This window comes from Hyla sarda, chromosome 11 (genome assembly GCF_029499605.1).
Source record: "Hyla sarda isolate aHylSar1 chromosome 11, aHylSar1.hap1, whole genome shotgun sequence".
Lineage (NCBI taxonomy): Eukaryota > Metazoa > Chordata > Amphibia > Anura > Hylidae > Hyla > Hyla sarda.
The window spans coordinates 43,099,152-43,115,492 of NC_079199.1; the positions used below are offsets into that span (position 1 = coordinate 43,099,152).

Consider the following 16,341-nt stretch of genomic DNA (forward strand, 5'->3'; position numbering starts at 1 on the left):
ACCACCAGTTGTCATCACTGATCTGAAGAAGGGGGCGCTGTCCCCCGAAACGCGTTATCTAGCCTGTATCCCTGCTTGCTATGATTCTACACCAATAAAGAAGCTATATCTTGCAAAATACTTCTGCCTCGGACTTTTCATCTTCATCTCACCAGGACAACAGCAGCGCCCTTTGAAAAGGGTCTTTTTCTTCCTTACCACTGCATGTCTTTCATAAGCTCTTTTATATTTATTTATTTATTTTTACAATAAATGCAAAAAAGTGAAAGGGTCTAAAGTCTTTTCTGCAGCCTCTAAGTTATCTTGATATTAGTGCACACTAGATGACAAATTCACACTACATTGGTAAAACTAGGTTCACATTGCGTTTTTGTTTACATTTGAGATATATATATATTCATTTTTAAGTGTAATAAAATGTATATGACCGTGGATGCTAGAAACAAATGTAACTGTATGTTATATAGCAGAATCTGCTTGCTATTGATTTACATTGTATTAAAAAAAACAGATTGTAACAGAGAAATTGTAAGTGTCTGTACAGGCTCTGGTAGACTATACTATTTTGTCATTATGCTTTCTCCTAGTATAGAATAATAATAAATAATAATAGTATAGAATAATAAAATTAAACAATTGTGATAAAGTATGAATGTTTACCTTCTACCACTAATTTGTAATACTAATAGTAAAGAATTTGGCTGCACTGAGTTTCTATGTGTTTATACAGACGTACTAGGACACAACAAGAGAAGACAACCCAGCATGAAACAAAACTGGTTCAGAAGACATTCAAGCCTTTCACATCTCATGTATTATCCTTTAGTAACAGTTGTCGGTCATTATGTTGTCTTTGTTGGGTCAAAGGATGACAGGACCAATTCCAAGAGCAGCTTTGAACACGGTCACAGTAAAGAAAACAAAGCTGATATATTGTTGTCATTTTAACCTTTGTGGCTTCAGTCATGAAGTCTTCAAGTCTGATGCCACATGTTCCTAAGACATTGTCTAGTATTCTTTATCATCAGATTATTTATGTGTTGTAAAATCTGAAAAATAAGTATATTCAGAAATAACAGCCCAATTGACTTATCTTTGTCAAGCCAAATCCTAGAGACTCTGGAAAGTCTATAGCATAAGAAAAATCAATCAAAAGTTCTTCCATCTAGTTATAACCTTTCCTTAAATGGGTACTCCGCCCCCTAGACATCTTATCCCCTATCCAAAGGATAGGGGATAAGATGTCAGATCGCTGCGGTCCCGCTGCTGGGGAGCCCGGGGATCCCCGCTGCAGCACCCCGCTCTCATTACAGCACAGAGCGAGTTCGCTCTGTGCGTAATGACGGGCGATACGGGGGACAGAGCAGCATGACGTCATGGCTCCGCCCCTCGTGCCATCACGGCCCGTCCCCTTAATGAAAGTCTATGGGAGGGGGCGTGACGACCTCCGCGCCCCCTCCCATAGACTTGTATTGAAAGGGGCAGGCCGTGACGTCACGAGGGGCAGAGCAGTGATGTAACAATGCTCTGACCCCTGTACTGCCCATCATTACGTGCAGAGCGAACTCGCTCTGTGCTGTAATGAGAGCGGGGTGCTGCAGCGGGGATCCCAGGGTTGCCCAGCAGCGGGACCGCAGCAATCTGACATCTTATCCCCTATCCTTTGGATAGGGGATAAGATGTCTAGGGGCGGAGTACCCCTTTAAGAGATTCATCAAACCTGTCTAGAGGAAAAAGTTGCAGAGTTGCCCATAGCAACCAGATTGCTTCTTTTATTTTTGAAAAGTCCGCTTAAAATGAAAGAAGCGTTCTGGTTGGTTGCTATGGGCAACTCAGCAACTTTTCCTCTAGACAAGTTTTGCTAAATCTCCCCCTTTGTTCTTATGGCCCAAGTGCACAACCTTACATTTATTCACATTATTTTAATTTCATTTACCATGTCTGTGCCCAGGCCTCCAACGTCTGTTATCATCTACATTATGTAATTTTTTTTTTTTTGCAAAAGGCAGTACCCATTTAGGAACTGCAATCTCCCATGACAGGCATAGTTTTGACAAGACCAAAGCAGTACTAAGAATGTTTTAAAAAATAAAAATGTCAGCCTATTTAGAGTATTGCAACTTTACTGGACTTTTTTTTTCTAAACAATTTCCCAGCAAAATTTGTGTGTGTGGATTAAAGTCTATCATTCCACCTTCTAAACGGGATAACATTTTTGCATTGATTGTTTTAACCCCTTAATGACAGTGGACGTAAATGTCATGGTGCCGTTGCACCTAACGCACCATGACGTACATTTACGCTCCATGATGACCGTGAGCACCGGACCTGTGCTCGCATCATTCACGGCCGGTAATGGCGGATGTCAGCAATCGCGCCATTGTCTGCCATTAACCCCTCAGATGCCGTGATCAATACACTTCACGGCATCTGCAGCAGTGCTGCAATTAAAATGGATGATCGAATCGCCAGCAGCGCTGCCGCGGGGATCCGATCATCCTTAATGGCGGACGAGGTCCCCTCACCTTCCTCCGTCCATCTCCAGGGGTCTGAGATCGAGCAGACCAGAGCAGAAGATCACCGATAACACTGATCAGTGCTATGTCCTATGCATAGCACTGTTCAGTATCTGCAATCAAGTGATTGCTATAAATAGTCCCCTATGGGGACATAAAATGTGTAAGGAAAAAAAAAATTTGAAGAATCCCCTCCCTCCAATAAAAATGTAAAACATCCCTTTCCCCCCCCCATTTCCCCCCCCAAAAGCGTAAAAAAAATTAATACATTTATAAACATATTTGGTATCACCGCGTACATAAATGTCCGAACTATCAAAATATAATGTTAATTATGCCCGTATGGTGAACGTCGTAAACGTAAAAAAAATTCCAAAATTGCAGTTTTTTTGTCACATTTTATTCCCCAAATTTTTTTTATTAAAAATGTATTAAAAGTTTTATACAAGCAAATGTGGTATAAAAAAGTACAGATCACGGCGCAAAAATTGAGCTCTCATACCGCCACTTATACGGAAAAATGAAAGAGTTATAGGTCATCAAAATAGAGGGATTTTAGACGTACTAATTTGGTTGAAAAGTTTTCTATTATTGTACCCCTTAAAAAAATAAAAAAAAAATAAATATATATATATATATATATATATATATATATATATATAATTTTAATCGTTTTGACCCACAGAATAATTGTAAATTGTACAGCGTGAAAACTAAACCTGCCAAAATTTGTAAAGTTGCGGTTTTCTTTTCAATTTCGCCACACAAATGGTATGTTTTTTGGTTGCGCCATACATTTTATGGTAAAATTTGTGATGTCATTACAAAGGACAACTGGTCGCGCACAAAACAAGCCCTCAATCGTCTGTGGATGAAAATATAAAAGTTGTGATTTTTAGAAGGCGAGAAGGAAAAAACAAAAATGCTAAAATAAAATTGGCTTGGTCCTTAAGGGGTTCATCAGTGACTTTTTGGGGGGTGGAAAATACTGAGATCTAAACAGGGAAAATAAAAGATTTAGTTTGATACATTATATGGGGTTTGGGATCTTAAAATGAATTAAAGTATACTCAATATACACCGCTCCAAAAATAAAGGGAACGCCTAAACAACACAATGTAACTCCAAGTCAGTCACACTTCTGTGAAATCACACTGTCCACTCAGGAAGCAACACTGATTGACAATCAATTTCACATGCTGTTGTGCAAATGGAACAGACAACAGGTGGAAATTATAGGCAATTAGCAAGACACCCCCAAGTACATCAGGAGACGTCAAGGAGGACGTAGTAGGGCAACAACCCAGGACCAGGACCGCTATCTCTGCCTTTGTGCAAGGAGGACCACTGCCAGAGCCCTGCAAAATGACCTCCAGCAGGCCACAAATGTGCATGTGTCCACTCAAACGGTCAGAAACAGACTCCATGAGGGCCAGACGTCCACAAGTGGGGGTTGTGCTTACAGCCCAACACCATGCAGGATGTTTGGCATTTGCCAGAGAACACCAAGATTGGCAAATTTGCCACTGGCACTCTGTGCTTTTCACAGATGAAAGCAGGTTCACACTGAGCACATGTGACAGACGTGACAGAGTCTGGAGACACTGTGGAGAACGTTCTGCTCCATGCAACATCCTCCAGCATGACCAGTTTAGCGATGGGTCAGTAATGGCGTGGGTTGGCATTTCTTTAGGGGGCCACACAGCCCTCCATGTGCTTGCCAGAGGTAGCCTGCCATTAGGTACCAAAATGAGATGCTCAGACAACCTGTAAAACAATATGCTAATGCGGTTGGCACTGGGTTCCTCCTGATGCAAGACAATGCTAGACCTCATGTGGCTGGAATGTGTCAGCAGTTCCTGCAAGAGGAAGGCATTTATGTTATGGACTGGCCCGCCCGTTCCCCAGACCTAAATCCGATTGAGCACATCTGGGACATCATCTTGCTCCATCCACCAATGCCACGTTGCACCACAGACTGTCCAGGAGTTGGCGGATGCTTTAGTCCAGGTCTGGGAGGACATCCCTCAGGAGACCATCCACCACCTCTTCAGGAGCATGTCCAGGCGTTGTAGGGAGGTCATATGGGCACGTGGAGGCCACACACACCACTGAGCATCATTGTGACTTGTTTTAAAGACATTACATCAAAGTTGGATCAGCCTGTAGTGCGGTTTTCCACTTTGATTTGAGTGTGACTCCATATCCAGACCTCCATGGGTTGATACATTTGATTTCCATTGACTAATTTTGTGTGATCTTGTTGTCAGCACATTCAACTATGTAAAGACGGAAGTATTTCATACGATTATTTAATTCGTTCAGATCTAGGAAGTGTTATCTTAGTGTTGAATTTCTTCAAAAATATCCTTTTAGGGGAAAATTTTGATGCAGCATACTATGCAAAATAGAAGTCTAACATTTTAACCAAGCCTTAGTTTTATATAATTGCTCATGTAGCTCTTTATTTTAGATCACTCCCTTGCTTGTAAACAAAGCCTTATACTAACACAACATGCAAAAGGTGCATCAAAACAGCATTGTGTGAACTAAATACAGCTATTTAGACTGATTAACTATTTTGCCTGATTATCTGATTTGCTATTTTGAATGGGTAGTCCAGTTTGCACTGGCATTTTAAGTTACGAGGCATGAGTATTTTCAATGATGTACCCTTAAAAGGGTACTCCGCCCCTAGACATCTTATCCCCCTTCCAAAAGAGCCACCACACCCCCTCCCATAGACTTGCATTAAGGGACGGGGCATGACTTCATGAGGAGGTGGGGCCGTGATGTCAATATCCTCCGACCCCTGCATCACCAATCATCAGTCACGGAGCGAAGCTCGCTCCATGCACCAGATGACAGGGGGTGCTGCAGGAGAGATCGCATGGGTTCCCAGCAGCAGAACCCCCGTCATCAGACATCTTATAAAATATCTAGGGGTGGAGTACCCCTTTAACCCCTTAAGGACCCATGATGAGCCAGTACGTCATGAGTCCGCTCCCGTTCTATAACGCGGGGCCACGACGTGGCCCCCCGTCATAGCGGGTCGGGCCCGGCCTCCAACAACGACCGGGAACCGTGGCTAATAGCGCGCAGCACTGATCGCGGTGTCGCGCGCTATTAACCCTTTAGACGCGGCTTTCAAAATTGAACGCTGCGTCTAAAGTGAAAGTAAAACAATGCCGCTTAGCTCAGGGAGCTGTTCGGGATCGCCGCGGCAAAATCGCTGGAGGGTCCCTACCTGCCTCCATGCTGTCCGATCGCCGAAGGACTGCTCAGTGCCCGAGATCCAGGCATGAACAGTCAAGTGGCAGAATCATCGATCAGTGGTTTCCTATGAGAAACCATTGATCAATGTAAAAGATCAGTGTGTGCAGTGTTCTAGCCCCCTATGGGAGCTTGAAAAAAAAAAAAAAAAAAGTGAAGATCATTTAACCCCTTCCCTTGTAAAAGTTTGAATCACCCCCCTTTTCCCATTTAAAAAAGAAAACTGTGTAAATAAAAATAAAAACATATGTGGTATTGCCGCCTGCAGAAATGTCCGAATTATAAAAATATATCATTAATTAAAACGCACGGTCAATGGCGTACGCGAAAAAAATTTCCAAAATAGTGCATTTTTGGTCACTTTTTATATCATGAAAAAATGAATAGAAGCGATCAATAAGTCCTATCAATGCAATGCGTCAGATCATGATGCAAAAAAAATTAGCCCTCATACCACCCCATACCCGGAAAAATAAAAAAGTTATAGGGGTCAGAAGATGACAATTTTAAACGTATTAATTTTCCTGTAGTTATGATTTTTTCCAGAAGCACAACAAAATCAAACCTATATTTTAATCGTATGGACATACAGAATAAAGAGAAGGCATCATGTTTACCGAAAAATGTACTGCGTTGAAACGGAAGCCCCCAAATTTACAAAATTGTGTTTTTTTTTTTCTATTTTGTCCCACAATGATTTTTTTTTCCATTTCGCCATACATTTTTGGGTAAAATGACTGATGTCATTACAAAGTAGAATTGGTGTCGCAAACAATAAGCCATCATATGGATTTTTAGGTGCAAAATTGCAAGAGTTATGATTTTTTTAAAGGTAAGGAGGAAAAAACAAAAAAGCAAAGACGGAAAAACCCCGGGTCCTTAAGGGGTTAAGGATCCAAATAAATAAATCACAATAAAGAGCTTGTAAAAAGAATAAAAAGGATTATATAAATTGGCAATTAAATAACTTTTAGGGTAGGGTCACACATGGCGTCTTTGCTACATATTTTCCTACCCATTAAAGTCAATGGGTAGCAAAATAAGCTGCATTCTTTTCTACCCATTTACTTCAACGGATAGGAAAATATGTAGCAGCAAAATACAGCAGGTGTGACCCTACCCTTAGGGAGTATTCACATGTGCAGTATCCTGTGCATATTTGATGTGCAGGATTTAATGATGCAGATTTTAACCCCTTAACACACCAGGACGTACATTTAAGTCCTGTGCATAACTGCGGGCATCGGAGCGATGCCCGTGTCATGCGCGGCTGACCCCGGCTGCTGATTGCAGCCAGGGACCCGCCGGCAATGGCCGACGCCCGCGATCTCGCGGGCGTCCGCCATTAACCCCTCAGGTGCCGGGATCAATACAGATCCCGGCATCTGCGGCAGTGCACGATTTGAATGAATGATCGGATCGCCCGCAGCGCTGCTGCGGGGATCCGATCATTCAGAACGCCGCACGGAGGTCCCCTCACCTTCCTCCTTCCGGCTCCCGGCGTCTCCTGCTCTGGTCTGAGATCGAGCAGACCAGAGCAGAAGATCACCGAAAACACTGATCTGTTCTATGTCCTATACATAGAACAGATCTGTATTAGCAATCATGGTATTGCTATGAATAGTCCCCTATGAGGACTATTCAAGTGTAAAACAAAATGTTAAAAAATGTAAAAGTAAAAAAAAAAGTGAAAAATCCCCTCCCCCAATAAAAAAGTAAAATGTCTGTTTTTTCCTATTTTACCCCCAAAAAGCGTAAAAAAGAAATTTTATAGACATATTTGGTATCGCTGCGTGCGTAAATGTCCGAACTATTAAAATAAAATGTTAATGATCCCGTACAGTTAACGGCGTGAACGAAAAAAAAAAAAAGTCCAAAATTGCTACTTTTTAATACATTTTATTAAAAAAAATTATAAAAAATGTATTAAAAGTTTTTTATATGCAAATGTGGTATAAAAAAAAAAAGTACAGATCATGGCGCAAAAAATGAGCCCCCATACCGCCGCTTATATGGAAAAATAAAAAAGTTAGAGGTCATCAAAATAAAGGGATTATAAACGTACTAATTTGGTTAAAAAGTTTGTGATTTTTTTCAAGCACAACAATAATAGAAAAGTATGTAATAATGGATATCATTTTAATTGTATTGACCCTCAGAATAAAGAACACACGTCATTTTTACCAGAAATTGTACGGCGTGAAAACGAAACCTTCCAAAATTAGCAAAATTGCGTTTTTCTTTTTAATTTCCCCACAAAAATAGTGTTTTTTGGTTGCGCCATACATTTTATGATATAATGAGTTATATCATTACAAAGGACAACTGGTCGCGCAAAAAACAAGCCCTCATACTAGTCTGTGGATGAAAATATAAAAGAGTTATGATTTTTAGAAGGCGAGGAGGAAAAAATGAAAACGTAAAAATTTTATTGTCTGAGTCCTTAAGGCCAAAATGGGCTGAGTCCTTAAGGGGTTAATGTACACTAAATGACTGAACACAGCTTCAAATCCTGTGCATCAAATATGTGCAGGATACTGTACATGTGAATAGACCTTAAGAAAATACCAGATTAGGCAATCATAAAGCTTCTAATGTATAGACTTTGCATAGAGGAAATTTTACTAGATCTAAATTATCATTTGGGCTTTTTAAGTTATTTCAAATATTAGGTTATATAAATAACATTTTGGTCAATTTTATTACTAGACGTTTGACTTCTTCCAGTTGTTTTTCTAAGGAGGTCACAGTGACCCAGACCTCTTGATGTTAATAACTTCTGAATAAGAGCTCTATAAATTTAACTGCGGCTAAACCCTACAACTACAGAGCGAGATGTCAAGTAGATCTGCCTGATGCTCTATAAATGGCAGGAACTACTACCACCATCATCTTCCTTGTAGTTAGGAATAGTGTCCACTACCGTGCACTCATCTGCCTTTTTTCAAACAATTACCATTATTACAGATAAGGTGAACCGCCCAAGACTTCCTTCTGGCTGTCTCATATTATTGTTCTCCTACTAACCGGCTGAGAAAGCCCAGGTCCCTATGAACATTTCCTGGTTAATATTTGACTTGTTTTTTTCACTTTAATCTATGATGGTTGATAGAAACCAGTCAGATGTACAAGAATGCCAATAGAATCTGGAGATGTTTGTAGTGATTATAACTTACTGGGCATTACCCAACCTATGACTCTTCAGCAGTTGCAAAACTACAACTCCCATCATGCCAGGACAGCCTTCAGCTGGTATAGAGAAAACCTTCAGTATGACTTGTTAATCGAGCTCTGAAGATGTGACATATTGTATCATATAGTTAATAACAGATGAAAACACAATGTGGAACTAAAAGATATGCAACTCCATATTCACTAATTCACTAATCAGCAAACATTTCTATTTTACGGTTTTCTAGCAAACAAAATATTGCAGGAAAAAAAAAAAAAGAATTAAAGGACAACTGCCGCGGTATGACACTTATCCCCTAAGCTGGGACCCCCCCTCGATCGCCCTAATGGGGCGCTGCCATTAGCTCATGACCTAGAGGTTGACGGTGACGCCCTGTCTCTTCCCCGTCCCCATACAGTTCTATGGGGGATGCGGGGAGGCAGGAATGCTGCCTCCCCGCCTCTCCCATAGAGATGTATGGAGGAGGCATGCCGGCCGCAACGTCATGCTGTGGCTGGCACGCCCCCTGCACGGGAGAGCCGCGGCCCCATACAGGAGATCGCCGGGGGCCCCAGCGTTCGGACCACCCGCGATCAAACACTTATCCCCTATCTTGAGGATAGGGGATAAGTGTTTAACGCTGCAGATGTCCTTTAAAATACTTCATGAAGATTTCACCTAAACCCACAGTGTGACCTAAGAGGTTGTAATTAGAGATGAGCGAACTTACAGTAAATTCGATTCGTCACGAACTTCTCGGCTCGGCAGTTGATGACTTATCCTGCATAAATTAGTTCAGCTTTCAGGTGCTCCCGTGAGCTGGAAAAGGTGGATACAGTCCTAGGAGACTCTTTCCTAGGACTGTATCCACCTTTTCCAGCCCACCGGAGCACCTGAAAACTGAACTAGATTATGACGAATCAAATTTACTGTAAGTTCGCTCATCTCTAGTTGTAATACATGTATTAGGGCCCATGTACACTATTGATATTTCACTCAGAATAAATTTTGAGCAGAATTTGCTTGCAGCAGAATCCCATTGATCTCAATAGAATTTTGCTGCTCAGTGCACACAAAAGAATAAAGATGTTAATTTTTTTTGGGCGGAATCACCCAGAAAAGCCCTTTAATTAATGGGACTTTGAATTGTAGGGGTTGATTTCTGTGGAAAATTCAGTGCATAAATTTGCATAGTTTGTATTTTCCACAGCACAAAATTTGCAACATGACTGCACTAAAATCTGCAGCAGCAAATCCTCACCAAATCACGCACATTTTGGCACGGATACGTGTGGATTCTCTGGTGTGGATTTTGGGCTGATTATGTTGATGTTTTTTTTCTTTTCTTTTGTTAATATATTTGAAATTCCCAGTTGCTGTGGATTATTTTAACTGCAAGCCTGCATCACTTCCAGATTTATTGTGGATTTTAACTTTCTGCAATAAATCCACACTGCATTTGAAGCAAAAATTGACATGTTGCAGATTCTATTTTTCTAAGAGCCGAGGAACATGCTCTTAAATCACCCAAGTGCCGAGGAACGTGCTCTCCAATCACTCAAGTGCAAGAAAAAGTGCAAAATGTGTTACACTAAAAAAAACAAAAACAAAAAAAAAAACACATGCACAAAAGGATGCGGTCTATCGCAAGTTCTTCTCCTACAGGAGAGAGGCCCCCCAACAAACCTACCCTTCGCCTCCAGACCAAAAGGTACCTGTGAGGTTCCATGTCCCTTTTCGCCGAAGCTACTAAGGGACCCTGCGTTAGCAAAAGGTATCTGCCCGCAGAGCCATAAACTGTTGGTACCCTGCCCATGCAGGAGTACCCGGGGTTTTTGCAGGGAAGTGTGGAACCTAATGGCCACACACACCTACCCTCGACTGCTAGGAGGGATACCCAGAAGGGCTACTGCACCCTAACAATCCTGTGGACACACAACACGCAAAAAGTGACACAGTGACGAAAATAAATAAGTGAATGTGTGCAGATATACTGTCCGGACATCCGGACGAATCTATAAAAATTTCTCTGATCCTAGCAAGAAGGCCGTGGATCAAAAGGTGAGTGCCACAAGGCTCAAGAGTTCATGGTGACAGTCCTTCAACTGAGTAAGCCAATACACCCAGTGAGTTTTGGCACCTCGGGTCACCACTCCCCGAGGCACTAAAGTATCTCGGCTCTAGACCCTCCCAGCCTCTTGGCGAGACCCAGAGGGAACAGGTCACATCAGGGCAGCCGTCGAGCTGATTCCTCAGAACCATCCCCGGAACGCCCTGGTACACCTGTCCCCTCCATGCATCACCCATCCCCACCAGTCAAACTGATAAGAACAGATACTACACTTGATCTTAGCCAAAAGACCGAGAAGCAATGTTGCAGATTCTATATCTTCACTGCAGGTCAATTTATGTGCAGATACACTGCAGATTATTATTATTTTTTTTTACACAGTATGTAGACGGGATTTCTGCAAATCCCATCCACATTACTGCTACTTCAATTTACTGCAGATTTTTTCATACGTCACACCACTGTAGTAAAATATGTATTTTAGCCATAGTGTTTAAAAATATTAATACAGCTCTATTTTGTATGAAGTTATAATGCAGCTGTCACTGCAGGTCCAAGAGACCTCTAATGTACCACCAAGCTTTCAATTTTAGCTTTATCAATCTATTCCTAAGCAGCATTGCTTTTTGGAAAGAATATATCCATACATATGGCACCCAAAAGAGCCTGTGTTATGTGACTCCATACTTTGCATGAGCACTAGTAAAATGTTTTTTTCTACTGCTCAGATGTGACAACTATGATGCATGAAAGAAGCGCCCATAGAAAACCAATGGAGTATCCACTACTAAGAATGTGGCTCTTGAAATACAGAAATATAAAATCCCTCTATAATGCAACATGAGCTAATACTAGTCTCAGTTGCTGTTTAGAGAACTTTCATTGCAACTTTCTTTAGAAGCTTTTTCTAAAATTGTGTAGCTTTTTTTCTGTATGGCATCAACTGGTTAACTTTTTGCAACGGTCCTGAATTGACAGTGGTGTAGTGACCGGGGGGTTTGGGCAGCACTGGGTGACACCATGTCGGTCAGCAACCCCCCCACCCTCGTTCTCTAGCTGCACTTGTTTGCACCACCACGCCACAACACCCCCCGTCTTCAGCAGGGGTGACACCTTTCCACTCAGCATCCCCCCCCCCGTCTTCTGCTGTGCCCGGCTGTGTCCGCGCCACTGTGTCAGTGGCGTAGTGACCCGGGTGCCCCCCTGCAGCTGCACTCCCGTCCGACAGCACTCCATTACCTCCGCGGCTCCGCCAGTTGCGCTGGCTACCGGCCCGGGTCTGATGAGGGACATTGCGCAAGTGATGTTCCTCCGCAGATCCGCGCAGGAGGACATCAGTGACGTCACTCGTCTGGCCGCCGGAGAGAAGAAGCACTGCCAGGTAAGTCTGTCTGTAATAAAATGTATATAATGTGTTTGTACAAAAATGTTTAAGTGTACAGTGTCTTTTGTTCATGGTAATTTATATAGTAGGTGTCCTGACGAAATCAGGAGAAGCGTAGCCCCTACCTCACAGCCACGATAACTACCAGCTAGGTATAAGGAATAATGGTAGTGCTGTGTACAAAGTTGTCAGTATAACAGTCTTATTCAGTCAGTTTACACAAATGTATTATATAAGCTAGTCAAATACCTAGTTAGGACTGTAAGTAACATTTCCAGTCCATAATTCCCCTGTCTAACATTTTTCCTGTCCATGTGTACAGTGTACTCTCCTGGCCAGAGGGTTCCCCTGAAAATATAAATAAAGCACGCAGAGTGACAGAGTTGCTGCATATAAAGGTAACACTGGTATGTTAAATAAAAACCACGTATAGAGTTCTGGGGAGAAGTGGTTAGTGCCGAGGGGCTCCAGTAGCTAAGGCATCAGGTAGAGAGCCTCAGGCAGCCTGATCCGACTCAAGTATACTAAATGTGATAAAAAAATTTAGTTATGAAAGGGTAATGAATACCACATGTTTATGTCCTTGTTACGCCGAGCGCTCCGGGTCCCCGCTCCTCCCCGGAGCGCTCGCTTCTCTCTCGCTACCGCAGCGCTCCGGGCAGCTCCACTGACCCGGTGCGCTGCGATACCGTCTCCAGCCGGGATGCGATTCGCGATGCGGGTGGCGCCCGCTCGCGATGCGCATCCCGGCTCCCGTACCTGACTCGCTCTCCGTCTGTCCTGTCCCGGCGCGCGCGGCCCCGCTCCCTAGGGCGCGCGCGCGCCGGGTCTCTGCGATTTAAAGGGCCACTGCGCCGCTGATTGGCGCAGTGGTTCCAATTAGTGTGTTCACCTGTGCACTCCCTATTTATACCTCACTTCCCCTTCACTCCCTCGCCGGATCTTGTTGCCATTGTGCCAGTGAAAGCGTTTCCTTGTGTGTTCCTAGCCTGTGTTCCAGACCTCCTGCCGTTGCCCCCGACTACGATCCTTGCTGCCTGCCCCGACCTTCTGCTACGTCCGACCTTGCTTCTGTCTACTCCCTTGTACCGCGCCTATCTTCAGCAGTCAGAGAGGTTGAGCCGTTGCTAGTGGATACGACCTGGTCACTACCGCCGCAGCAAGACCATCCCGCTTTGCGGCGGGCTCTGGTGAAAACCAGTAGTGACTTAGAACCGATCCACTAGCACGGTCCACGCCAATCCCTCTCTGGCACAGAGGATCCACTACCTGCCAGCCGGCATCGTGACAGTCCTGTTATTGAAAGTAACATGTATGGACGTTTTCACAAAAATACTACGTGGACTCATCTCAGTTCTTTTTATTCAGACCTGTGAAGGACATTCGACAGTAATACCCCCATGAACTTACAGTCTAGGTCCCAGTGGCAACTTCCAGTCATCCGCCCTCCAGGACTAGGTGCCGAGGATGGCTATTTAAGAGGGGGAGTTTGTTGTGACCAAGTATGGGAGTTGTTACCCAGGCTGCCTCCCTGCATTGTCCCCTGGGCCCCCCTGCATCTGTTCTACTGTAACTGTATATTATCCCCTATGTTATGTATAGAAGAATGTTGTAACTTTAAGAAAGGTTAACATGTGATCACCAGTAGTCATGTGATTGTTACCCAGGAGGTATCAGTGACCAGGTGACCAATGGGACCACACCAGAGTCTCCCCATAAAAGCCCTGGGATGAGTCTCTTCTCTCTTAGTTCCTAAGTCTTTGCTGAGGTGCAGTTGAGCCTAAGAGTGTCTGGAGTCATAGGAGCCTCAAGTCAAGTCTGCAGCCACAAGCTAAAAGTAAGCTAACGTCACAGCTTAGTCTATCTCCAGTCAAGTTAAGTCAGTCCCTGTCATCTATTGTCAAGTTTATGTGGCCTGCACTAAATTGTCCAAAACCACTGCAAGTCCCAGCAAGCCCTTAAGGTCTCTGAGGTCACTGGTCACCTCCATGGGCCCGGCTACACTGTATAGACTGTACCATCTGTCACTCAGTAAAGCTACTGATGTCCGTAATTTGTCATCGGAGTCATTATTGCCCCTCGTGTCTAGCTTAGGATCCAGCGGTAAACCTTCGGGTGGTATTAAGGATAAACCACGCCCTCGCGTCACAAATACAAGGGGTTAATGCCATCTGCCCCTAGGGTAATTTAATCTGCCCTGCATCTCACAGACCATACCACAGTACAGTGTGTGGTAGTATTATATTCAGTGGGTACAGTGCGTGGTAGTATTATATTCAGAGGGTGCGGTGGTGACAGTACTATATTTAGAGGGTACAGTATGTGGTAGTATTATATTCAGAGGGTACAGTGTGTGATAGTATTATATTCAGAGGGTACAGTGTGTGACAGTATTAGAGGGTATAGTATGCGGCAGATTTATATTCCGAGGGTGCGGTGTGTGACAGTACTATATTTAGAGGGTACAGTATGTGGTAGTATTATATTCAGTGGGTACAGTGTGTGGTAGTATTATATTCAGAGGGTGCGGTGTGTGACAGTACTATATTTAGAGGGTAAAGTATGTGGTAGTATTATATTCAGAGGGTACAGTGTGTGATAGTATTATATTCAGAGGGTACGGTGTGTGACAGTATTAGAGGGTATAGTTTGTGGCGGATTTATATTCAGAGGGTATTGTGTGTGGAAGGTTTATATTCAAAGAGTGCAGTGCAGTCAGAGGATCAGAATCCACTGACATAGTGAGGAGCCATCTGGGCGTCACATTCTGCAGAGAGAACTTCGAACTTTGGTTCCTAAAGATTGAAAATTAACCAACACATTAACAATAATAGCTGAAGAATATGTGTATGTATATATACATATACAAGCAGTCCAAAATCACAGCACCAGACAGGTCAAGGATCTTCAAAGAAACTGGGTAGTCTTTATTAACCCCTCAGCAAGTAGCTCTTGATGTGGGGTTAATAAAGACTACCCAGTTTCTTTGAAGATCCTTGACCTGTTTGGTGCTGTGATTTTGGACTGCTTGTACAAATATCCTGGGCTGGCTGCCTGGGCAACCACAGGCACAGAGGTCGAACCCCGGTGCTGTCCCACCACCTTCTGCTATATATACATATATGTTTTCTCCTCGGAGAGTTTAGGTGAAACACCAACCTTTTATGTTCAATAATTATCCAACGCTGTGAAACATTGAGTCAGAACTGGATACAATTTTCTAAGTTAGTATACCTTTTATGATTCTGTTTTTTTTTTATTCTATCTATTTCTATTGATAGTATTATTTGTTACCTTTCTATGTTGTAAATTTGAAAACCCAATAAAAATATTTGAAATACATTCTGCAGAGAGAAGATTTAGCCAGAACAAGTAATGGCAGTATGTTCTATCTGAATTAAATAAGGAAAGACTATAAAGACGACATCACCTATAGTCACTGATATTATTGTGTATTCTCTAGCCCTTAAAAGGGGTACTCCTGTGGAAAACCTTTTTTTTTTTTTTTTTTTTTATCAACTGGGTCCAAAAAGTTAAACAGATTTGTAAATTACTTCTATTTAAAAATCTTAATCCTTTCAGTACTTATTATCAGCTATTTGTTACAGAGGAAATTATTTTCTTTTTGAATTTCTTTTTGGTCTTGTCCACAGTGCTCTCTGCTGACACCTGATGCCCGTATCAGGAACTGTCCAGAGCAGCATAGGTTTGCTATGGGGATTTTCTCCTGCTCTGGAAAGTTCCTGATACGGGCATCAGGTGTCAGCAGAGAGCACTGTGGACAAGACAAAAAAGAAATTCAAAAAGAAAATAATTTCCTCTGTAGTATATAGCAGCTAATAAGTACTGGAAAGGTAAAGATTTTTTAATAGAAGTAATTTGCAAATCTGTTTAACTTTCTGGCACCAGTTCTTTTTTTTTTAAA

The 16,341-nt window shown here is 42.6% G+C and overlaps 1 protein-coding gene and 1 pseudogene across 1 annotated transcript in view; both read right to left on the bottom strand.

The window, feature by feature from the left end:
• TRMT5 (tRNA methyltransferase 5) overlaps positions 1 to 16,341 on the bottom strand; it is a 276,752-nt gene that overhangs the window by 251,423 nt on the left and 8,988 nt on the right. The gene's annotated exons all lie outside the window — the stretch shown is intronic.
• LOC130296049 (U2 spliceosomal RNA) lies at positions 11,178 to 11,334 on the bottom strand (annotated as a pseudogene).